Consider the following 26,553-nt stretch of genomic DNA (forward strand, 5'->3'; position numbering starts at 1 on the left):
ATTATATTTAATCGTGAATATGTCTCATTTTCTGTTTTTGTCCATAAGCACCTTGAGAGCAGCGTCCGTCTTTGCATTCTTCACTATACATGCAAAGTGCTTTACTTGGGAGAAGAATACAATAAGTAGTTGCTGAATTAATCAATAAAGCAATTGGAATAACAATGCTATTTCCCAAGAGTGAGAGGTACAAAGCACAATGGTTCAAAATTCTACAGCTATAATAAAAATCAAAAGATAAATATGGAACATTTTACAGTAAAGGACATTCTATGGTGAAATTGATATGGTTTATTGGAGAGTCTCGATTTTATAGTGACCAAATAGTTTTCTTAATATTTAGACATCTGATATATATTAAGTAACTGGTTCTTATTCTGATTAATTCTTAAATAAATAAGAAGAGAAGACAACTTTGATAAGAATTTTTATCAATTCAGCTTTTGATTAGCAATTAATAAGACAGTGCTCAATCGGCTTTTTAAAAAGATGCCAAGACAATTTAATGGGGAAAGAATAATTTTTTTCAACAATTGTGCTGGAAAAACAAATATCCACTTATAAAAGGAAGAATTTGGAACTGTGCCTAAGACCACAGAAAAATTAATTCAAAATGGATTATATATATAAATGTTAAAGCTAAAACTATAAAACTGTTTCATAAATATGAGCAATTTTTCATGACCTTAGATTAGGTAATGATTTCTTAATGTAATATCAAAAGCACAAGTGATCAAAGAAAAAAACAGACAAATTGGACTTCATTAAAAATTATTTGTAATTCAAAAGACAACATTAAGAAAGTGAAGATAACTCAGAGAATAGAAGAAATTATTTGAAAATCATATATCTGGTAAGGAACTGTATGCAGAATATATTTATAAAGACCTCTTACAAGTCAATATTAAAAAGATAAAAAACTCAATTTAAAAATAGGCAGAGGATTTGGATAGACATTTGTCCAAAGAAGAAATGTGAATAGCCAATGAGAACACCAAAAGATACTCAGCATCATTTGCCACGAGGCAAACGCAAATCAAAACCACAATGAGATACCACATCACACCCATGAAGATGTCTATAATCAAAACGACAGATAATAACAAGTGTTGTTGAGGACGTGGAGAAACTAGAACCCTCATATATTGCTGGTGGGACTGCAAAATGGTACAGCCATTTTGGAAAAAACTTTGGGAGTTTCTCACAATGTTAAACATAGATATATTACATAATCCAATAATTTCACTCCTAGGTATCTAACAAGGGAAATGAAAACTTAGTACGCACACAAAAACTTGTATGAGAATACTCACAGCAGCCTTATTCAGAATAGCCAAAAAGTAGAAACCACCCAAATGTCCACTAACTGCTGAATGGATAAACAAAATGTGGTATATCCATATAATGGAATATTATTGGGCAATTAAAAATAATAAAGTACTGATACATGCTACAACAGGCTGTACCTCAAAGATATTCTAAGTAAAGGAAACAAGATATGGGGCTGGCCCCGTGGCCGAGTGGTTAAGTTCACGCGCTCCTCCTGGGGGGCCCAGCATTTTGCCTGTTCGGATGCTGGGTGTGGACATGGCACAGCTTGTCAGGCCATGCTGAGGTGGCGTCACACATGCCAGAACTAGAAGGACCCACAACTGAAAACACACAGCCATGTACGGGGGGGCTTTGGGGAGAAAAAAGAAAAATAAAATCTTTAAAAAAAAAAGAAACAAGATACAAAGATGACATATTGTATGATTCCATTCATACGAAATGTCGAAAGGCAAATGTAGAGACAGAAAGTAAATGGTTGTTGTTTAGGGCTGAGAATGGGAGTGGATAATGACCACAAATGGGCGTTAGGTCTCTTTTCAGCTCAAAGGAAAAGTTCTAAAATTAAGCTGCAGTGATGGTTGCAGAACTTTGTAAATACACTAAAAAGCACTGAATTGTAAAAGAAGCTAACACCACAATGACAATTATGTAAGAGGTGATAATTATTTGATTTCTTTCTTTTTTTTTAATGAATCAGACTATCTTGATCCTTTCTGTCTTTACTCCCCTAAAGGATTTCAAGAAGTTGAGAATTTTATAGAAACAATAACTACTACATTTGAATGATAAGTATATTTCCTTACATAATTTTCTTTTTGCCTAAAGTCAAGAATGATTGTTCTTCATAGAATGTCTATTAATTACCTTTGGTGTTATGATGGCCATTAAAATAGAGAAAAATCTTTGTCCCAAATTTAAGTTGAAATTTTGAATTTTCTCATGACCAATCAAGGCACAATACTGAAATTGCATTGAGACTAGTACATATAAGTAGGAATATTAATTTTCTTAAGATCAGTAATATCGAGGCTTAGAGATCATACGCAATATGTGCAGAGTCTCAAAGAAGTAATAAATTCCATCTTTTTTAAAACAATTTTTTATATACCCAGCTTATATTTTTTATTTAGAATCTAAGTACTTACGAGAAGGTATCTTGGCACTCAGTCTTACACATAGCAGGTTCTCAATATACTTTTTTAAGTGAGTAAATAATAAATGAGAAATTAATGATTGAGACATTATTTCTTGCTCTAACTTCCTGACTGTTCTACTCCAAGGCCCAGTAACTGAATATTATTACAATGCTAAAACACTGTTATTGGTCAATATTTCCTCTCATTTGTTTATCAGATTAAAGAATTAGTATATATGCTAATCACAAATATAACATGGAATAATAGATTTACTATAATTTTAAATAATTTCAGACAGTAACTATTTAATATTAAATTTTATATGCAAACCAGTCAACTGTTTTATTGTTTAGGGAGTTTTGGGCTTCAAAATAGCCTAAATTAAGGAAGTCCAGAGGAAGAGTAGGATTCAGGGTTGGTTCATTCAGTGGCTCAATAATTTCGCCAAAGACCCAATCTCTGTTCAAGCCTCTGTTCCCCAATCCTCAGTAATGGCTGAGTAAGATGGTCTGCGGCAATGTCACACCAAGAGAGGAAACACCCAAGGAAGAAGAAAGATCATCTCTTCCTGTGGCTTTTTTTTTAACGAGAAGTGAGTTTTCTTAGAAGCCCTGCAGCAGACTTGCCCTATATTTCATTAGTTAGTATGAGGTTAGAAGCACCATGCTGATCCACTCGTTGACAATGGCAATGGGATCACCCCTAGGCCAATCCGTCCACCCTTAGAACTGAGAAGAGATCAGTTCCCCTGGCCAGTGAAGGAGCCAGGGAGAGCGGCACCTGCGCAGAATCAGAGTTCTGTTAAGAAGAAAGAAGGTGACTACTTGTGTATTACCACTACCAAATTCAGGAGAAAAAAGAAATCTTTTTCAGGTTACTTTGAATGACCTTGAAAATGACAACTACTATCAAAGCTCTGGTATGTAGATTATCCTCTGAGAACTAGATGTATACACTGAGGTTTATTACTACAGGATATGGATTACTAGACTTTAAGACAAAACGATAATTCAAATTGTTTGTAACACTGTAATGTTACCCTGGTTTAGGACATAATGTGGTTCTTCTTTCTCATGGAAAATATTAATGATTCTCTTTCCTTGATAACAGCAAACCTATAACTACATATATTTAAATAATAAATGAGAACTATAAACTGTTACCACTTCCTTACCTCTCTTCCAAATCTCATGTCATTCAACATGCTTGTTAAAGATAGATTTTAATAAGCATTTACAATCTCTTAAAAACTTTGTATCTGGGTGTCTAAGAGTGTTATTTACTACCAGAAAGTGGTAGAAAAATCAGAAATCACTTAGACAATGCAATGGTTTTCAGAGAGTTGGTCAATGTTAACATTTAAATTATTCTGTCTCTATTTCTAGAAGTAGGGAAAAATTTTGAGAATATTAATGATTTAGCCCAAAAGGACATATTTTGAACAGGTGCTTAGAGGAGGAGTGAATAAAAGTCATGCGCCACTCTATCTTTGACCTTTACTCTTGTGGGGGCCCAGGAAGGTCAAAGCAAACAAGCCCACTGTAGTAAACCAGGCATCTAGAATCGTTTGCTCCAGATTTAAGTGTTAGTTGACTATGTCTTCTTTCTGTGTGCACTACATGGACATCCTTGGAGTTCTGTTTCTTTACCGAGAAAAGCACAGGAGGTTGGCTCTGTGGCTAAGTCATTAAGTTCCGCATACTCTGCTTCAGTGGCCCAGAGTTCACTGGTTCAGATCCTGGGACTAACACACCACTCATCAAGCCATGCTGTGGTGGCGTCCCACATAGAAGAACTAGAATGACCTACAACTAGGATCTACAACTATGTACTGGGGCTTTGGGGAGAAAAAAAAAAGAGGAAGATTTGCAACAGATGTTAACTCAGGGCCAATCTTCCTCACCAAAAAACGCATACCTTAAAAAAAAAAAAAAGGAGTCCCAAGGAAGAAATTAAGAGAAACTAGTTAAAAAAAGAAAAAGAAAAGAAAAGCATAAGTTTTGAGCTCTGTCTTATATATCAGAAGATCTTACGCCTAGTGGTAGAAATGTAAACTATCTGGTTATTTTTAACGTGTTATTTAAGTTTACCTCAAAAATAATTACCCAATTAGAAAGAAACTAAATTTCTATGACCATAGGAATAATTAAATAAATGTAAAACTCTATGATGGAATATTATGGAGCCATCAAAATTATATTTTTGAACTATTTCTGACAGCATGAAAAAAACGTTTAGATATAACATCTAACAGACAAAAAATTAAAAATGTCACAGGAATCCTATTATGCAAACAACAAAAATAAAACTGACTTAGAGGAAAATATTAAAAGCAATACCTTATTATGATTATTGTGGGAAAAATCACATAAAAGATTTTAAGATTGTGAATATTATTTTCTTTCCTTATACTTTTCTAAATACTCTAAGTGTCCTGTAATATTATTAATAAATCTTATAACTATAAAAAGATAACACTTGGATAAATTTTAAAAATTAGACTCATGTAAAAACCAAAGTATGCCTCAAAATGACACAAAGGGAAGTAACCGAATTTCTCAGAATTGAATCAAGCCATAAAAGCTAAAGATAATGATAAGAAAGAAACATACACAATTACTTTGACAAGCAGTTTTTAATCATTACATATGGGCTTTATGACTGGAGTTTGGAATTTGCATAAGAAATACATAATTATTAAAATTATTGTATGCTTCTTAAGTGTATGTTTACAAAGACGGCATTTGCAAAAACATTCTTTGAAATAGAGAATTGTCAGGTATTAAAGATTACCCTAAGAAATGTTTTTGTTTTGTTTCATTTTCATTTAACAAACATTTATTGAGTACTTATGTGCTCCAAACCGAACTCGGCGGTGGTGATGAAACCTAGTTGCATCAGACAATAGACTGCACCGTATTGCCAAGAAGGTGCAGTATAGCAGATCGAGGCAGAGAAACAAGCGCCATAAAGCACAGTTGGTGCTATGATAGAAGTCTATATGGGGCACAGCCACAGCACAGAAGAGAAAGGAATCATTCCTGGGGGAAGAAGAGATGGCGGCTTTTCAGGCAGAGAAAGAATCAGCAGCAAGGGCTTGGAGACAGAAAGAGCTTCAGATATTCACAGAAACGCACTTAGTTCTGTAGGACTCATGGTAGGGTAGGTAGGCCACGGGGAAAATGCCACGGGGAAGAGCTCACGGAAGCCAGCCATCCTGAAGAGACTGGGCTTTTACCCCAGGACATCACTCACAGCTTTAAACAGTGGAGATTTGATGTGCTGTTAGAAGGGTCACTGGAGACCGTGGGGAGGGCAGATTCTAAGCAGGGGAGGTGGGTATTTGAAAAGAACGCAGTAGACTTTCTTACATTGGATTAGTTGAAGGTTGATGAAAGTCTGAACAAGAGTATTAGAACATTATCTTTTATAATCTCTGACTTCCTTTGCAACACTTTTTACTCACTTTTACTAGAATTTACTGAACTAAACTGATGACTAGTGCAGCTTGTATTATAGTAATGGGAAACATACTAGTATAATGTGGCAAATATTTTCTTTATCCAGCATAACTTCAAGGGACTCAGTTACCTGCATTATAACAATCTCAACTAATACATGTCTACAGTGTAACAAAAATAAATGTACCACAGAATGATGAATTACCAAATTCATCTTTGTCATATAAATTTTTGGTCTCAGGACCTCTTTATACTGTTAATATTATTGAAGACCTAAAAAAGCTTTTGTCTATGTGGGTTTATTGATATTTACTATATTAGAAATTAAATAGAGAAGTCATGAAAATATTTATTAATTAACTTATAAATAACAGTAACAAACCAGTAACACGTTAACAAAATAATATTTCAGGTGAAAAATAATGGTGGCCCTAAAAGAAAAAAAAATCTGCACAGTGGCATTATTTTATAAATTTTCAAATCTCTCTAATATCCGGCTTAATGTCCAGATTCTTAAATCTGCTTCTACATTCAATATGCTGTTATTTACATCTGGATGAAGAAAATCTGGTTTCACATAGATACATAGTTGGAAAATTTTAATAGCCTTTCACATAAATGTGAATAGTCTTCTTAGTCTACCAAAACTAGACTTCAGATTCAGATCATGAATCTGAAACCATATCAATGAATTTGTTGTCCTCTGCTACACTAAAGTCTATTGGTTTGTCTTGCACTTTGAATGGCTCTGTTAGCCTTGTATGATTTTGTATCATTATCCAATGCTCATTTGTCAAACATTGGTTGACTGCGTTATGCAGATCTTTGAAATGTTGGAACATTTCATTATCCATCTGTTAACATCACCGCTAATCGCATCAGAAAACCCTTTAAGTTTTGAGAAGCTGTTGAGCTTATGGTGGCAGATACAAGTTCTCCAAAATCCTAATTTTCTCTTGAAAGCCCAAATGTTGTCACTGGTAACAAATATAGTCAGTTATTTTTCTTGAAATGACAGGCTCACTTCATTCACTTTCAAAAAATTGTCTGCCAAGTATGCAAGACTGAATAACCACAATTTGCCTGTCACTCATTCTTTTCAGTAAAAATGGAAAAGCAGCTAGTTCAGCTTGCAACTCAAACAATTGCACAGTGTTGTTTTAGAGCCAACCATCATCGTACTTTGGTATGTGGCGGATATTCTTTATGCACACTTCTCTTTTCAGCACACAGAATATTAAAAATATGTGTTCTTCTGTGTCTGGATGAAACAGAATCAATGCTTTTTGCTGCTTCATCAAAGACATTTCTTTAGCAAAACTGGCTTTTAATTAATTTACTTAGTTATTTTTACTAGGAGTGAAAGGCAGTGAAGAACACGACTACTAGTACAGACTGGTGCCACCGTCTTGATCAATGTGAAGGCTAGGAGTTTTCATTGTTCTCGCACTATCAGTGCAAATGTCAAGACAGTAAAATAGGCAAAAAATGTCTTTGTATTATTATGAAAATAGTTTGAACTGATGGACTCCTAAAAGCTTTCAAGAAACTCAAGAGGGTCTGTGGATCACACTTTGAAAGTAACTACTGAAATCATGTTAATAATTTATTCTTTTGGATAACATTCCATATTCGTCAAAGACTATGAACGTGCTGAGAACATGAATGTGCAGATATTTTTACATAACCCACTGAGTGGAAGGATGGTTCCTAATAACATGCAAAAACAGAGGACAAAGCAAAATGCCTAGGAACAAAAACACAAACGACAGTAAAGGAGAGTAAGACAAGGTTTGCTTCCAGGGAGGGGAGAGCTGGGATTCCGTTCTTTATTATTCCACATGCAGTTCTGTGGGGATCCCCTTCCTATTTTCTCTTTCTTCGCTTACTGATTTCTATTTAACTTTTTAACTATATGCAAGCTTCCTTTTTGGAATTTCTTCAAAAGGCACTCTTGTCTTCATTCATACAGGTTGATCTATAATCCTCTAAATGCCTAAATATTGGTGTACAATCTTCCAGACTCTTCAAATCACCTGAAATCTGAAACGCCGGGGCCCAGGTAGTGCTGAAATAATGGCATTCTAGACCTGAAACCCGCCTGTTGCCTCTTTGGTTTTGTACCAACACACTGACATACATAGCCCAAAATACCACTGGCCCTTTTAAATGGCATATCACATTCCAGGGCAGCATCAAAACTGCTGCCTGGTAGCATTTGTCAAGAATCAAAGTAACTCCTTCCAGGATTTTCAAATCCACTGAATTTCTTAGATTGAAATATTTTATGTGACAGAATTCTCTTAGTTTCACTTCCCCTATGAACATTTAATTAGAAACACTGAACTCTGGTTTCTTGTCTTTATTCAATATTTCTCTTTGATTTTTAAATTATTAGTATTTGCTTAGAAATAATCTAAATATTGTTATCTAAGACTTGTCATTAACCATCTATTCCTCTCCTCACAGATTCCTCCCACTGCACCTTCAACACAAAAATAATTTCACATCTCCAAATGCAACATATACTAATAATTACCTTCCTTGCTCCACCCTGCCACTTCTGGCCCAATAGTACACATTGTTAACTTACTCAGGTCATCATTCTATTTGATAATCATAACTCGATTATGCCAATTTGATGCGTTTTATTCTAAACAGTAAAAAAATTTATGTACATACTGGGTCAGTATTAACAGGGTTTTTTGTTTGTTTTAAGTGTTCTCAATCTGAGGTTGATTTTTGCTAAAATAATTCATTGCAAATAGTAGATGCTCTATGAATATAAGATGACTTTCCTAAAATTTGCCGAATTCTAAAGGGAGACGTTAGATTACCAAATAACACAATTTTCAGGGCAACATCCCTTTGACATTTCAAAACTAACTTTGCATTAGACCCCTTCCCAAAGGTGATCTATTGTTACAAAATTTTCAAAATATTATAATTTTATAATAGAGGGTTTTGAAGCTGATAAAATATTCAAACATTCAACTGTTTCCTCAATAACTTTGAGTTTACTATTTTGATTAGAGATACAATAAATATCTTTGCACAAAATAGACCTACTCAATTCCATTTCAAAAATGATGTATGCTAACTTTTATTCTGATTTGTAAAGCAATACATGCTTATTTTGCAGAATTTGTACAAAAAATACTTTTGTATATGAAATAAATTATGAATACTGATAATTTTGCCTATGCAGAATTCTAGGAGTCATTTTATCATCTTTATTCTTTAATTCTTTTTGCTTTATGTAATTAGCAGGTATTACTTTTGTTATAAGAAAAATAGGATATGATATCCTATTTTTAAAAAAGAAAATTTGCAAAAAAAGAAAATAGAAGTTGAAATCCCATAAGCCAGAGATAACTATCACATTATTTCCAGCTTTTTTTCCTAAGCATATATACTTTTTTTGTTTTCTGTTTTTCATTGAGTTCATATTATATATATATGTTTGCATGGTGCTTTTTTATGTACCATTATATTCTGTACAATTTTGCATGGAAGTAAATATTCCTTGAAACATTATGTTTAATGGCTCTACAACGTCTCATTATTTGCATGGATCATGATTTATTTAACCATTCTTCTAACATTGTGTATGTAGACTATGTTCGCTTTTGTTTGGGTGCAATTACTCTTCCTGAATGGGAAATAGTTGGATGGGACTGTCAGTCAAGGGGCCCAGTTCACCCTAACTAAAGGGATCAGAATCATAATCCAAACTTGACCAGCCAGCTGCTCACTTGCGGGAATTTTAATCTTAAACCTGAATGTTAAAAAAAAAAAAAGCTGAAAGCAGTTGAATGAATTCATCCCAGGAGATAACAGTGGCTTGCAGAAACCACCAAAAAGTCCAAAGTCTGGGCTACTTGACTGTCATAGCTTTCCCTACTCTTGTCATTTCCAGTGTCTAGATTTTAGCTACCTATCAATTTTAGGAGCTGTAATAACTTTCCAAGACATTACTTTTACACTTAACCTGAGTCAGTTTCAGTTGCTTACTGAAACACTTTGAAATTATTTTATTTATATAAGTTCCTCATGAATACCCAATATTTTATATCCTTTTTTCGTCACTTTTCTTATCAAAACAAATAGAAGCCTTAGCTTAACAAACCTACAGATTATGAAAATAAACATGTTACTGTAGGCAAACAAGTGGAATCAATGTCACCACCATTTTGCTTCTGCTCACTTTGTTATTCATCATGCCTCTTTAAAATACACTAATTAATTGCCTTTATTGGACTATTAACAAATACACAGACAACTCCTTATTATCCAGTGGAAGGAAGGCATGAATAATGAAAGTCCACCATTAATATAACAACAACCACAATTTCATCAACAACAAAAAATGACTTGTCAGTTTCAACCTTCTTTGTTCATTAGTTTAGCAGGCATAAGTGTAGCAAGGACAACTGCTATGGGCTCAGTTGTGACCCCTTCAAATTTCAGATGTTGAAGCCGTAACCCCTAATGCCTCAGAATGTGACCGTATTTAGAGACAGGGCCTTTAAAGAGGTTATTAAGTTAAAACGAGGCCAATGCAGTGGCCTCTATCACTGTCTGACTGGCATCCTTTATAACAGGAGGAAATTTGGACACAAAAAGAGATACTAGGGATGCACACACAGACATACACGGAGGAAAAAAAACATGTGAGGACACAGGGAGAAGGCTGCCATCAACAAGTCAAGGAGAGAGGCTTCAGAAACCAACCAACCAACCTGCAGGGATCTTGATCTTGGACTTCTAGCCTCTGGAACTGTGAGAACTAAATTTCTGTTGTTTAAGCTATCTGATCTGTGGTTATTTTGATATGGCAGCCCTAGCAAACTAAAATAAGAACCAACTCTATTTGAATGGCACACCTCTACATCGAGTTCAACAATTTCCCCCCAATGGTGTTTATGAAACAGAAGCGGACTAGCAACATATAAAGAACTTGGGTAATGTTTGCATAAATTTGGGAGAGCATGTGCAATACTGTAGAGTTGTTTCTTAGTAATAACTAGTAACCTTTCTCCAAAAAATATTGGTTCATGACTGAACTGTACACCATCAACTTCTTAAATTTCTCAGAGTCACGAATGAATATGTTTTCATTATACTAAGAAAAATTTTGACATGAAGTTAGGGCAAAAAATCATTTAACAGTAAAGGGCATATGGGCCAATTTTCTCATACTTCAAAGTTATGTGGATTCTCAGGAAGGGAGAATCTCACTGCTCTTTCCTTAAAGAAAAAAGTCGCCCCTAGTACCCAGTGTACAAAATTATTGCTAATAGTAATATGCTAAAAACATAGATGCACATAAATCTGGCATGGCCAGCAAGATTAATGAGACAATTCAATGGGGAAAAAATAGTCTTTTCAACAAATGGTGCTGAGATAACTGGGTGTCAACAAGCAAAAACATGAAATTGAACCCCCACCTCTCATTATACACAGACATTGACCTGAAATGGATCATAGACCTAAATGTAAGAACTAAAACTATAAAACTTGTAGAAAAAAAAATAGAAGTAAATTTTCATGACCTTGGATTAAACAATGGTTTCTTATATATGACACCAAAACCACAAGTGACAGAAGAAAAAAATTAAAGCCAAATATTAGAGATACTTCATCAAAATGAAAGCCAAGGTTGTAGATGGAACATCAAAGGAGGAAGAGGCCACATGAGAGGGTAAGGACTTTTTACCACTTATAGGGATAAACTAAGAAGCAAGGGTTCTTCTAAGTTAGAAAAAAACCTCCCATTTGCTAGAGAGGAACTACAATTTTGGTAGGTAACTGAGAGGGAATGACAACAAATAGCCAGGAAATATAAAAAGATAAACCACTAGAATGTGAATTTCCAAGGAATAGAAATGTAACAACCAGAGGTTTAATATAGATAAAATTGAAAACGGCTGTTTACATTTTATCATATTATTTTGAAATCACATTCATATTAATTTATCTGCAACAAAGGATTTTGAACACCTCTCAGCACCTACTGTGCCCTGACCACTTTAGGGGATGTACAGACAGGTTTCCATCCTTAACGTCTGCTCTCTGGCCGCACTTCCTCAGTTTAGCCACTTCAGGAGAAAGTACTTAAGCGCAAGCAAGACTGACTGGGTACTGGAGCTGTTTTTTATTTTAAGTGATAGTTTATAACAACTTAACCAGTAATCTCACTCAAACAGTTTTTTCCATCAAATAGCATCTTTTAAACATTTTTGAGCCAAATTCACTGCATTCTAGGAACTATCGCATTTTCACAGAACTTGACAAATTGTTAAAACTTGCGTGTGTGTGTGAAAATGACTAGTTTTATTTTGTTTTGTTCTTAACCTAGTAACTTGTCACCATTAAATAGGAGACCTAAGTTGTCTTGACATTGCTCCTCGATTTGCTTTTTATAAAGGCCAGGGGAATTTAGAGCCCTAAGCACACTGGCGGAGACACACACATCTGGCTGGTCACCTGTCGGCCCATTTCCTTCCATTTCTTCTGCTCTCACAATCGCCCACAAGGCATGTGCCATTTCTTACACCTGTGAGACACCTGTGCCCTCGGGAGCTTTTGTGTTTTCTCCCTTCCCTCTGCCCAGAACACTCTTCTCTCACCTCATTCAGATAAAAATCACTTTCTGCCCCTCTTTAACATCGGCTTCTCTCTGCATGCCCCTCTCGTCCTCACTGTCGCCTTACGTGCTTTATTTTTCTTCAAAGAATGTATATCCACGAGGAACGTATATTTCATTATACATTGATTCACCTACTGTCTAACTCGATCGCTAGACTGAAAGCAGCATGCAGGCAGGAATTTTGTCTTATTTACCATATTCCGGCACCTGGAAGAGGGACTCTCATATAATATAGGAGGGCACAATTTTTTTTTTAGTGAAAGAATGGAGTAGATTTAGCCACTCAATATAAACCAAAGTATTTTGAAATTTTGGCCGTGTATAGATTGCACCAACCTCAATCCTGACGACCTGGGCCATGCCTTAGCTCTACCATCACACAGATGACAAAGAGTGGTCAAGAGCACCGACTCTGCAGCCAGACTGCCTGGGTTCAAGTTTGGGCTCTGCCACTCAGTAACTGTCTAACCAAGGGCAAGTTAACTTAACCTCACTGTGCTTGGTTTCCCCAACTGTAAAATGGTGATGAGTAATAGCTCTTCTTTCATAGGATTAAATGAGAAAATAACTGCAAAGTACTTCTCAGAATACTGGCTGGCACAGAGTAAATGCTGTATGTCTTTGTCGAATAAAATGATTAATAAGTGGGAACCTAGGAGTATGGACAACAGAAAAAAGTTGGAAAAGGACAGTGTTGAGCAGTTTAGGGAAATCTGGTTTTATTTTCTTTTTCCTGACCACAATTGCTCTGAGAATAAATCTCTTCCCCACTCGTACCCTAAACCAGTGTAATTTAAATTGGGCTGTGAAACATGCTTAATCGACTAATCGGAATTTCAAAGGGAAGTGACTGCTTCACAGTTCACCGCCTCATTGACCCTGAGGCTGAAGATTGGGAGAGCTTCAATTGCTGACTCCCACTCTCTCTCCACCTTCCACTGTAATCCCCTCTTCCCCCCCTGCCCCCAGGTAGCTGAGAGATCAGGCCTTGGGCTCCTGGTATTTACAGGGAGGAAGTGATGGATTCAGCCTCCCAACTACCTAGGAGGAAAATAATATCTTGTATGGGTCCCCAGGCTAAATTTTGGAGGGATTCTTTCGTGTGTCAAGCTCATACCAATACAAACTCGTGAGGACTGCCTGGTCTGTCACGTCCTAGAGGGAACACCAAGCCAGCCTCTGATTTTTCCTTTCCTTGTCTGCAACACCCAGAGAAGGTGCTCTTAGATTTTCCCTCTCTGAAGCAATCTCTGGGTTCCCTGACAGTGCCCTCTACACCAGGAGCTAGTTACTTACTGGACTTCTCTGTAAGATTCTGGAGTTTTCATTCTTTGTGTAGGTGGCAATAGAGTTTACTTCTTGGGCCTCTAAGTCTGTCCTTTTGCCCCTGGTATCTCCGGTTGGTAATGCAGAATCCTGGTTGAGACCCACAGTGCCTTCCTGGATACTGCATAATTAATTAGGTCTCCGATTGTGCCCTCCCCTCCATGGAGAAACCCTCTTGACCATGCCTTAAAGGAAACTGCCCTAATAAGGGAGTCTTCACATGCAAACTTCCCAGCAAGAGGGGGCCAAGTAAATAGAATTATTAGCATTGGTAGCAAAATCCAACATATTATTTTTACCAGTATGAGCATTCTGGATGTACTGGCTGCCTTAAAGAGATATTTGAACAAAACAGAACAAGAATATGAAGAAGGAAGAAAAAAAGCCATACAAATGAGTTGGAGGCAGTTTAAAGAAAACTAATTCTATTGCCGGGTTCATGCGCTATAACCAGCCACTTGTGCTCTGTTCTGGTGGTTTATAATGTTACCTCACCCTCTCCACGAAATTGTTTTCCTGTAAATCTCTGTGGTCATCCATTCCTGTCTACACATTATGTTCCCAAAATAGACACAATCTAAAAATCTCTTCAAGGAGCTCTGTGGGGGAAGGCCTAAATTGCAACACAGCTCCTAGAAGAGGGATGCACTGTCTTGACAGCAATTACAAAAGCAACCACCACAAACGAGAGATTTAAAGGAGTTTTTCGCCATAGTTATTCTGCTTCCAAAATGCACAGATGAGAAGAAAGAAAAGTGGCAGACGGCCGGCGAACGTGCGGAAGCTCCCGGTTGCATCACCCTGGTGTGCCAGGTATTGCAGCAAATAGGAAAGGTACGCTCCCCGCTGCTCTGGATAGGGGCAACTGAAGCAGGAATCACCCACCTCAGCATGGAATTTTCCTGTTTCTGTTTGGCATCACCCTCTTGGGATGATTTAAAGTGCTTTATGGAGAAATATGTTCTGTTACTACACTAGCGCATCAGAAATACCACGTGAACCTGCAAATCCACAGAAAAAGAAGCCACATTTTATAAGTGTGATGGCAACAGCGTTTGGCAATTTGCAAGTTTGTGACTGCACCTCAGAAATATTGAGTCGCATGCACATACGGATGGAGCTAATATTACCTTGCTTCGGCTCTCATCGGACACGTGAGAAAGCACCCACCGCCACTCTATTTGGACACATTTGTTAAAGAGGAGTGACAGTGGTCAAAGTAACTGAAGGGAACAAAAAGAAATATGAGAAGTAAAGGGAGGGGTGTCTTTAAACACATACCTCAAACAGGTAGGAGGGAGGGAATCCATGATAACAAAGACATTTGTAAAAGCCTCACATCCGCCCAGAGACGTTCCTTGTGCTCTTTGGAAAAGCAAGACGGTTCACCCTGGGAACCGAAGAGCATCTGCAGTATCACTGCTGATAGTGACCTCTGTCCGATTAAAAGTAACTCAATCTTCCGTTTGGCATTCCATGGAAGAAGGGATTCTTTCCCACGTCCCTCCAGCTCCTTTTTTTTTTTTTTTTCTAGCGTGGTTCAGTCGGAGTTAGAGAGAATAAAGCATTGTCCCCTTCCTGCCCCAGACATGAAGGATTTCTCCTCAAAAGCCCAGCCTGTGCCTGAGGAGGGTAAACGTCCCTGCAATGCTAGACTCCAGCCTTCCAGTCCCACTGCCTTCTTTCTTCCTGTGGGGTTAACACTGAGATCTAATTTTTGCTCCATCCTTGGGAACAATATGACCTCTATTCACAGCTAGCTAGTCCAGTTCTAAAGCACCAGTGACGAGGGGGCTTCAAAAGGAGACTGATAGGAAAGGCAAGCAAAAGCAAGAACTGGTCAGCTTCCAAGCTATTTCAGGCCAAAGAATCTCATCTTGTATCAAAATGCTGAACTGCAAAACAAACCTGATTTCAGTTCGAGGAAGGTTGAGAGAGGAAGGGGGATGGGAAGAGGAGGAGAAGGGGAGGAGAAGACGGGGAGGAGGGGGACCATTGGTCCGAATTCACATACAAAAATGGACTTCCTGCTCTACCCAAACTGTATTTCCACGAGCTCTTTTCCTAAAGGAATATGGAATGAATATGCCTAAAACCGCGACGAAACAACCGGGATGGCTTACCTGATAAAAAGGAAAATTACCCATCTGCAGTGAAGAACAGCATCTCCCAAAACCAGATGATAACTGTGCCTTCAGTTGCAATTGTTCAGATTCCTTCTTGCAAAAGGTGACCAAGTATTTACAAGGGCTGCAGTCTCACTGGGGCAGAACACACATACACAAACACACACACGCACACATACACACATGCACCAGAGACCTCTGCAGTATCCTCTCGGCTTCATCCTCGCCTCACTCTATGGTACCTAATACAAATCAGCAAATAGCTGTTTGAAAAAAAAAAAAAAAAAAAGTCGAGGTAGCACCTTACGTTACATCGCCATCTAGTGGCCAAACGTTAAATATTTTCGCACCAGCCGGATTTATGTATTTCTCAACCTCTTTTCTCTCTCAGCTTCGTTCTTTCTCTTCCTACCTTTGGCTCCCTCACTGTTGCTTCCTCTTGTCTCTCCTTCATTTCCAATTGCTCTATCAGATCAAACACCTAATGACTCAAAGATGAAAAGCGTAAAACTAAGTATAGCTATCTTCAAGGATAGCAAATAACTTCAGTGTTGTTTTTGCATTTTATGCATATTATTTGCATATTATGTTTGTAAAACTGTTACTTTATTCCCACTATGAATCACTATTATCTTTACAAATTATAGAATTTGTGAATAGAACTTTGTGTTTTTATTCACCAGAATAAAATTGGGTAGCCCTTTATTATAGCTCCATGGCTTTCCATTGCGAATCTACTTGAAATTTTTCTCATTTTATTATTGCATTTTACTAGCAGGTTCTGTATTATAATGAACAACTCAGAGTGAGAAGACGTGAGTTTTACTTCAAGTTCAACACTATTGAACATGTGCCTTTGAGCAAGTCTCTGAACTCTTCTATGAAAACTTACCTTTCCCCATCTTCGTCTGTAATTAGAGGTTAAACAAGATTATCTTCCCACTCTAAATATCTACAGTTTTATTATCTTTTACTGCAATATGTTTTTCCATTTCGTGGACAAAACCTAAAGCTTAGTTATAATAATGTGTTTTAGTAAGCAAATATAGATTTTGAATCCTCTTAAGTATTACCTATTGATAGAATTGTGAAAGCCATGTATATCAGCTTTTGCTAAGACAGTGGAGAATCTAAGCTAAACTATCTATAACTCCAGGAACTGAGAGTATAGATTTTTGTGTTATATACTGTACTTTAAAACGGACATTGTCTTTAACATTTAGTGATGCATAAGCTCACAACTAACTCTGTGTAGATTAGTCATTTGTGGTAATTTGCAATAAATATTTCATCCTGGTTGCCTTCCAACTAACACATTTATTGTTGGTCACTATCTTGAATGCACTTTACCATTTATTCAATGACATCACCTCCAATACTTAACTTTTCTATTGCTTACTACAGGATGGTGCCATAGATCCTATTAATATTATTATAATTATTCCCATTGTACAATTGAGAATACCAAGGCTTTCTGAGTCTTGTTGAGATTTATTGAAGGCCACACATAGTTTGCAAAGCAATAAAACTAAGCTTCTTGGTCCCAAAATTCATTTATTCTTTGCAACATACTCAAAAGTCCACCTTTCTTTCCCTGTTCTAGAATCACAGGAATGTACATCTTCTTTTTTTTTTTTTAAGATTTTATTTTTTTCATTTCTCTCCCCAAAGCCCCCCAGTACATAGTTGTATATTCTACGTTGTGGGTCCTTCTAGTTGCGGCATGTGGGACGCTGCCTCAGCGTGGCTTGACGAGCAGTACCATGTCCACGCCCAGGATTCGAACCAATGAAACATTGGGCCGCCTGCAGCGGAGCACGCGAACTCAACCACTCGGCCACCGGGCCAGCGCCCAGGAATGTACATCTTATTTCTATGTTCACAAAACATTTACTAACCCTTAAATAAATTACTCATCTTTTCATCTATGAAAGAAAGAATTGAGTGAGATCATTTCTTGTCTGAGCTCAAAAACCCTGTACTTTCATGAGAGCCAATCAAGCATGAACATGTTCATTATAGTTATTCAATGTCTGGGAAACAGTGTTCTTCTGTTTCTAGTAGAGTCGGGGCAATGTGAAAGGAGCTAGAGAGACAGCTGATCAATATTTGGTAAATAATTACCAGGATGTTAGAGATGAAGAAGAAGTGGGAAATATGTGAACTAACAGGCAGTATTTTTTTAATTGTAGACTAACATATTCTCTATGCATAGTGCTTATGGCTTAGATATACAGGCAAAAAATAAAAATATCCTTGGCTGCATGCTTTTAATGCCTTCTAGGTGCTTATTATAGGGGTCAGTTTTTTGAGTATCTGCGCGTAACAGTCCTTTTAGCAGCTCTCCCTCCCTGATCCCCAGAGGTGAACCTGTACTCCTGGCTACCGTGGACGAGAGCGGGATCTCCTGACCCAGCCAAAGAGAACAGCTGCCTGTGATTCTGGCAGCTGTGGGGGCCAGCCTTCCCTCACAATGGAGATTCAGGACCAGGTGGGCCAGGGCACCGGGAGAAAGGGATCACACCAGTGTGGAAGGAGAAGCAGTGACAAAAAACAGAGCCAGAAAACTCCCAGTGACTTCCTGTTTCTGGCTTCAGTCTTTCCCAAGATCCAGATACTTTCCCGATTGGGGGTTACATGAGAGACACAAAAAGACTCCATTTTTGCTTAGTTGGGCTAGATTTCTGTTACTTTGTGGAGTCCTAACCGGTTCACTCACTGCAGGAAGCCAAATGCCCTAGCCCTGGAAAACTATCAAGTACATCTCATATTCTGGGCATCTGACACTTCATTTATTGACTTCTTCAAGCTCCTGCGATATGCCAGGCACTTTTTCAGACACTGAAGTTACATCAGTGAACAAACCAGATCAAAATCCCTCCATCAGTGGAGTTTACTCTGACCCTTTAGATAAGTGGAAAGGTACGCTGTTTCAATGCACACGTCACCCTTCCACCTCTGTCTCTGTGTTCATAATCTTCACTTCTCTTGACAGGCCTTCCCCCGATCTGCATCTGGAAAATTCTACCAATGTCTTAGGTCACATATTCGTTCTTCTTTAATGTCTTTCTTGTCTTCTCAGTAGATAGAATCCTTTTTCTTGTTGTTGTTAATTACAAAACAACTTCATGTTTTATTTTGTGGAATATGGTTATTTGTTAAATTGAAAGACCTGGCATAAGGCAAAATGTGAGATTTTTATTAAATTAGTGTAGTATACACTTAAAATCACATATTTATAAAAGTTGGCAAAAGATAAATTAAAATGAAACTTTATCTGTACTACCTTATAACGTTATTGCACTTGTCCCTTTTGATGGGCTGAGAGTTTTATGTACATATCTTATTTGCCTCCCAGATTATGAACTCCCTGTGGAACCAGTTCTCCATTTTATTTATCTGTGTGCAGCAAGTTCATTTACTGAGATATAATTTCCTCTTTCTCGCTGTTGTGTTTCCAGTTTCAAAGCATGAAAAGGTAATCTTCCCCCTTTTCTTCCCACCCTTGATATTAGTCATTCATTAGGACAGGAGATCCTCTGTAGTCTTGTCTCAGAAGGTGGAAGGAATATACTGGCTACTTCCTATGTGACAACATGTCTTCAACCTGTGAATGCATGGTTGCTAAACTGACTAAGAAGCTTGGCCTGCACCTTTCCTATGAGAGAGTTTCTAACAAGGCAAAGAGAATGAAAGCATAAGATGTTCTTTAGCCTTTAAAGGGTTCTTTCTGTCATGAGAACTGGAATGTTACTTTAGCGTAGCTTTGTTGGGGGCTGGCAGCCTCAGTTCACTGCTCAGTGCCCAAAAGAGAAAAAGAATACTATAATGGGACATCCTTGCTGTCAATAAATCTTGAGTGTTAAAGAGGAAGAAAGGGGGCCTGTCCCATGGCATAGTGGTCAAGTTCATGCACTCCGCTTCACAGGCACGGATGTACTCCACTTGTCAGCCATGCTGCGGAGGCATCCCATGTACAAAGTAGAGGAAGACTGGCACAATTGTTAGCTCAGGGCTAATCTTCCTCACCAAAAAAAAAAAAAAAAAAAGGAAGAGAAGTAACTCAGATGGAAAAAGCTGTGCCAGGGCTTCTTGTCTGTGAGTTCTAAGACAGGAGACTCTTCTGTTGCGATTAGAACTTTGAAAGAGTTCAAGGGAGAGTGCAACATCAGAAGACTGAAGAGTCAGTGTGATTCATATCTAAACGTAATATGTTCTTGTATAGAAAATGTCAGGGTGAGGGAGAAACTGCTTTTTTCCTTTCTTGCGTTCTTACGGCTGGACTAATAGTAAAATTGACACAAGACCAGATTAACAGGAGAAAAACCCAGTTTTATACACAGGTATTGGAGCCCATAAAGGAATGATGCTTGAAGAGTGAACAAGCCAGGCAGAATACATATATCTTTTACACAAAGAAACAATGGATTTGTGAAGAACTGACAGGACAAAGACACTTAGGTTTGGGGTATGTAAATAGTGAGGAATTTAAGCAGAGTTTAGGCTGGAAGTAGTCAATTAGCAGGGTTTGTCTGTGCGGGCTTCTCGGTCCTGAATCCCCAGCTCTGGGGAGAAGGATGCCGGGGAGAGCTCCTTTCACCGGGGAGAGCTCCTTTCACCGGGGAGAGCTCCTTTCACAGGCGAGATTGATTTCTGGCCTTCAGGGGAACAGAGATGGGAGGGTCAGAATGCCCTCTTCGCTTCTCATTAACCTTAATTAAAAATAATTAATATACCATTGTGGGATATTTTGGGGGGGCCTGCCCTGGGTCCCAACAAAATTAAAGGGAATTTGTTATCAAAAGTTTCTACTGGGTGTCCATCTCTTGGAGTTCTGAACCTTTTAGTCAGCTGCTTTATAAAAACTTAATTAACTGTTAAGTAACTTGGGGCCCGGCAGGGAGAAGGGGGTCATCCTTGATCTTTGGCTAAAAATTTTGCAAAGTAATGTTCAATTCATTATGTTCTGAATTCTGGATTCCCTTGCTCAGAGTTATAAATGACATTTGAGTTTTAGGGCAGAATATGTTTCCAGATTCTCCTGTGATTTGTTTGGGAATCTAGGTTCCATGAGCTGGGTTCCTCCCTGAAGGAAAGGGGTCTGGATGCTGGTGTCTGGAGTTGAACTTGGGCAATGGTCTGACCTTGGCATGGTGACCCAGAGGATATAATGGTGATGCCACAAAGGCTGCAAGTGGTGGCAGGTCTTTGGACAATGTGGTGAGTGATTCCAACATCAATAGAAAGTGCCAGAGCCAGAATCTGAAGCCAGACTTTATGATTGTAAACCAACAGGACCACTGTGTCATTACCTGGCTTCAAATCCTGGCTTTGCCCCTTGTGGTGGGAAAGTGGAACTCAGCTAAAGCACAGTACTGATATGATCCCACAATAAATGTAATTTACCACTTCAGGACTTTGCTTTTGTGGATGTGAATTTCCCAGTACTTTTTTTGTACATGCAGCATTGTGCAAACATTTACTACCAAGTCTTTCCTGTGCCCCAACCATTTACTAACACAGTGCCTTTAGCAGCCACTATTTCAGAAACAGAAACCATTTCCTAGAAGAAAATAATGAACTCTTATCTTTACTTTTCAGGTTAATTTGTCCTTTTGAAAATGAGCCTCAAATGAATGTGGAATTTACCTGCTATTAGATAAATAAATGCAGAAACTGCAATTAAGAACCTCTTTTAGAACTAGAGCCAACTAATTTTTCAGCAAGTTTAAAGTTACAATTTACAAAATTGGCCTATTGGTTTCCGAGTGTCTTGTCAGTACTAGAAGGTAGACATTGGAAACTGGTAAAGTCCATACATCATACCAAAAAAACTTCGGCTATTTTTTCAAATATGATATCAAAATATTTGAGGGCCTTCCCTCTTGAATTTACTAAATCAAAGCTATTCTAGGCTTGTGAGTTTTCACTCATAGATTGCCATTGTTTAAATCACCTGCGGTATATTGAGCCTAAATAACTGGAATTGTTTTTCTTACTGATTTTATTTCTCTAGTGCCTCTAGCATCAGTGTGTTTGTGGGTACACAGAGAAATATTTAGAACTTTATTAAAAGTTTCTTTAAAAAAATCATTAAAATTACTCCTGATTTTCTCTCTCTTTCTGGTAGTGGAGAAAAATGAAGGGTAAGGATTTTTCCTATCTCATCACTATGTTGTATTTTAAAATAAGAGAGTAAGAGAGGGAGGTTGTGGGATTCTGATGCAGATCCTGAGATCTCCCAGTCTCCCCATGCCTTCTCTGCCATTCCATCCAAAGCAATCAAAGCCAGAATTCAATTATAAATCCTCAGACAATCATTTCCTGGGATTCAGTTACATCTTGTTGGAAGATTTCCTGCAATTTCCTTTCAATTACATAGGCAGCCATTGGTGTTGGAAAAGGAAACAATGGTATTCCTAAACCAAATAAATAGGTTTTATGGACAAGATATAGTAATACACAAAACTGATTTCTCAAAGGGGAATTAAATATATAGATGTTTATCTGATGAGGTCAGCATTGCAATATTGGTTCAAAATGGGTATTAAATTACAAAACTACTTTTTATCATTTCCTATAAGTTCTTCCTTTATTTACAACTACCTAAGCAACAATTTAAAAGTCACTTTATCATTTCACAGTATATACATATATCAAATCATTATGCTGTACACCTAAAACCAATACGTTATATGTCAATTACATCTCAATAAAAAAAGTCACTTTAGTGTTCTGTATGAATTTTCAATTTTAAATCCTTTATTATTTGGGGGCCTGGTTTATTTTTGGTCTTTTTTCTTCAGTTAAATTGTCATAGCACAATATCAATATTTATTGAGGATGACATCAAGGTCATTTCTCATAACAACAAACTCTTTGCCTTTTCCTAAATAAACCAGGAGCCATCATACCTTCAATACTTTGCTTCCTTCATTTCCTCTGCTCAGAGACCTTCTCTCTGACCACATTCCCTCCACGCTTTCTCTGTGCACCTCCCCACCACCTGACCCCACCCCATAGTCCCTTTGGGAGCAAGAACTATGTCTTATTTATTATTTTATTCCCCAAACGTATCCCAGTGTCTGTGTTTGAATTAAGGTATTTTCTGAAGATGAGCTGATGACATCTGCTGACTACTGATGAATCAAAATCCCAGAATGAAATTCCACTAAAATTTACAGGTAGGCTAAAATAACTTTTTAAACTTCATAAAACAGAATGTCAACTGACATAAATCTATACCACTGCTTTAAGGAGATGATAATCCTTGAGGAATTGTGTTGCTGGAAAGTTCTCATAGATCATCCAGACAAGGGTTCTTGTTTTAGATAGGAGGAATGATGGCAAGAGAAGTGATGGGACTTATGCAAGGTCACACAGCTAGTTTTATGCCACAAAAGTCCATTCAAATTTTTTCCACAATCTAACTATGAAGGAAATTAATATCGAGTAGGTGCCTCAGCACATAAGGAGCAAAATGGAAGTGAGTGGAGTATTTCTAGATATGCCACAACTGATTTTCACTCATGTTTTGACAGAGAGATGGATGTGATGGAGTGTAAGATTGCAGTTACTGTTTGAGAAGGTGATGGACTAACCAACATTGGTTTTAGCAAATGGTAAAGACAGTGATCGTCCTTCAGTCTAGCTCCACATGCTGATCTTAAATATTAACCACAAAGTGTTCAAGCTCAAGGACATGAGCACCAGGTACTCAAGAGTCTAACACTGACAGTTTTCAGGAGTGCAGGTCCAAAGAGAGCAAATGGTCTTGAAGTTCTAGAATTTCTTTGTAAAGCCAAAATGTAATCTAAAAATATATTTTCTGTTTCTTTAGGCTGATAAACCATATTTATGTGGCAGTTATCTTTCATAAATGGAGACAAAATATAATGTTTCACATGCCTGAGCTTTGTGCCTCTTTCTTTAAATATATGAAGTCTTCATAAAGCTTTGGCTCTTGAAACAAGATCAAAGTACATCATAATATTTAAAGCATTATGTCCATATCTACTGCCACAGGAGGATAAAGACAGAAAAGAAACATAAATTAAATTTTTTAAAAATGCATGACCAATCATAAAAAAAACCGTTACTGTGCTGGTTCTATTCTCTGCTCACATGTGATCTTTCCCATCCTCTTAAGTCAATCACACATTATGCTTGGGTTTTTACAGGGTCTATTTCATGCAGCAATTTTCCCATCTTTGCAAAGAGGAGTCAGCTAACTCTTGTGCTAAGAAAAATATAGTTGATTACTTATTAGAACCCAAACATCAGTTTTCCATTTTAATATATCTTTAAATCAACCACATCACTTGTGTACATGTTGAAGAGGTTTAATTCGGGGTTTTTTTTTTAATGAAAAGGGCTTTCTTTATACTAAAGGAAAAGCTGATATTTATGAAGACAACTCTTTATTTACAGAATAAAACTGAACTTTGCTATAACTTAACATAAGCAAACACGTAGTTCCCCTTTCCCTAAAGAATTCTTACCGTCTTTTTCCTTTTGTGTTCAAAGGCAGAAAGCCATGACTTTGTCAAGAGCATAGCCAAACTACTGGTAACGTATGCAAGTGTCATTAGAATTAGGTGCTGCCATGTTTCTGTGGAGATTAACACTTTTCACACATCCCTAAACAGTTTCAGTCTTCAGAAATCCATTTAAAAGCTCACACAAATCATATGTGATTATGTCTCTTCCTCTTTCTTTCCTTGGGAAAAGCAAGAATTCCACTGTGGGCCAAATAATGGACAGAAGTCTGTCAGGGCCACTTCAGGGCTTCAAATTCTTTAGAAGAGATTGGCAAATGAGTGGGGAAGACTCGTGGAAAGCCAGATGGTAGTTACATTTACCCTGGTCTTCCTAGAATGCCTTGGAAATTTGGGAGCCCGTGAGCTGAGTTGCTGCTTCTGGGATTGCCCATACTCGTATCAGATAGCAGATCACTAAAATGTCTCACTCATGCCTGGGATCCCTTTAGACTCGAGGGTGGGAGAGAGGTGCTAGGCAGCAGCACTCTCATGCTTAATGGCAAGTCTTCCCTACCTGGTCTTCTGTGGTCGGATGAAAGGCAAACAGATTTCTCTACTCGTTATGGGATGATGAAATGGCTCAACCACTTTGTCTCAATATTTTCCATGGCATTTGATACATTAGGAAGCTCAGAGACCCTTTTACTTCTTTCCATGCTCCACTCGTTCTCTTTGAAAGTCTTTTACATTCTGGTTTTTATCACTACATAAAAGTAACGTATTTCTCCTCTTTGTGCGGAACAGTAGGCTGGATAAGCAGGAAAGGGCTCCTTCTGGTCTGCCCCTCTTTAATTAACACATAGGGATGTGACCATTTACATTTTTGTTCTCCTTACTCTTTCTGCAACTAAGCAAATACAAAATGTGGATCTTTCCATGACTTCAGCAATGATGAAACTCAGAAGTCATTTGCCCTACTTCACATGGTAGTTACTTCTAAGGTTTTATGTATATATGTATTTCAGCTCTTTTATATATCTATTATATATATATAGATACTTAGCTGTTTGTTAACTTTGTGTCTCTTCTTTTCTGCTTTCCTGTCACTCTCTCTTCTGCTCCCCAAGACAGCAGTACCTTTATTCACATCTTCATCTGCCTGGAGTCTGCTCTCTAGGGTGTCACAACAGAGCTACCTGTCCATGAAACATCTGTTGTTCTAAAATTTTACCTCTGATTCAGTCAGGGTCCTGCAAGAAAATAGATGCTATACTCAAAAGGGATTAAATGAAAGTAATTCAATAGAGAAACTATTCACTAAGTAGGTTAAGATGATTGACAAAACACCCAGGAACCAGCAATGGAGAGAGCCAGTGCCACCCCTGGCTCTTCCCAGGCAAGAGGAGGGCGCAAAGACACCAGATCCCAGTGAGATCTGGCGCTTCGGGATACCCCACAGGAGGTTTCCCAGAGAAAAATGCAACTCCTTTTTTAGGCCAGAAGGTGGGGTGTGGTGGCTGAGATCTTCCTATTTCCTGCTAATGCCTGCCTCGGGCTGAGCCCAAAGGAACCCAGGAGACAAGGGTCTGATTATGTCTAACCATGGAAAGTGGCCTTTGGGGGCTGAGGGTCTTTCTCCTGACCAGTCCCTGAACCTCTTCTACCTGACATCTCACCCCTCCCACCACTCCCTTCCCTGGACATGAGTTCTGCAGCTCAGGCCAGGGCAACCTTGTTCCCAGGGCCACCGCCCTTGCTGGGCTCTGCAAATGCTCTTCTCTCCAAGTGCACATTTAGTCCTCCCTACTGTTGCATGACACTGGGTGCCGCATCATCTTGTTTTGGCTCCCTTAAACCTGCTCTGTGTCCAATCCCTTTATTCACACTCTCTCGATTAAAACTTCCATTCCTTTGCAAGCATAGGCAGGATAACTTGCAAGTTCTACCAGATGTGAAGGGCTGTTGGGAAGTGGGGGGAAAGGACATGTCCCATCTTCTCTCTAAAAACACGTTTTTCTCTTTCCTTAAAAAAGAAACACA

At 37.9% G+C, this 26,553-nt stretch overlaps 1 protein-coding gene across 8 annotated transcripts in view; it reads right to left on the reverse strand.

Annotated features, from left to right (window-relative positions):
• Positions 1 to 26,553, reverse strand: part of SCN1A (sodium voltage-gated channel alpha subunit 1) — a 147,601-nt gene that overhangs the window by 111,086 nt on the left and 9,962 nt on the right. For 3 of the 8 annotated variants that reach the window (XM_070581522.1, XM_070581519.1, XM_070581516.1), the window contains exon 1: positions 16,031 to 16,394. The exons of 3 other annotated variants lie outside the window; for them this stretch is intronic. The gene's annotated coding sequence lies outside the window, so the exon portion shown is untranslated. Of the gene's footprint in view, positions 1 to 15,188; positions 15,846 to 16,030; positions 16,395 to 26,553 lie in introns of those variants that run through there. 2 more of the 8 variants (XM_070581521.1, XM_070581518.1) reach the window with 1 other exon arrangement.

This window comes from Equus przewalskii, chromosome 17 (genome assembly GCF_037783145.1).
Source record: "Equus przewalskii isolate Varuska chromosome 17, EquPr2, whole genome shotgun sequence".
Taxonomy (NCBI): Eukaryota; Metazoa; Chordata; class Mammalia; order Perissodactyla; family Equidae; genus Equus; species Equus przewalskii.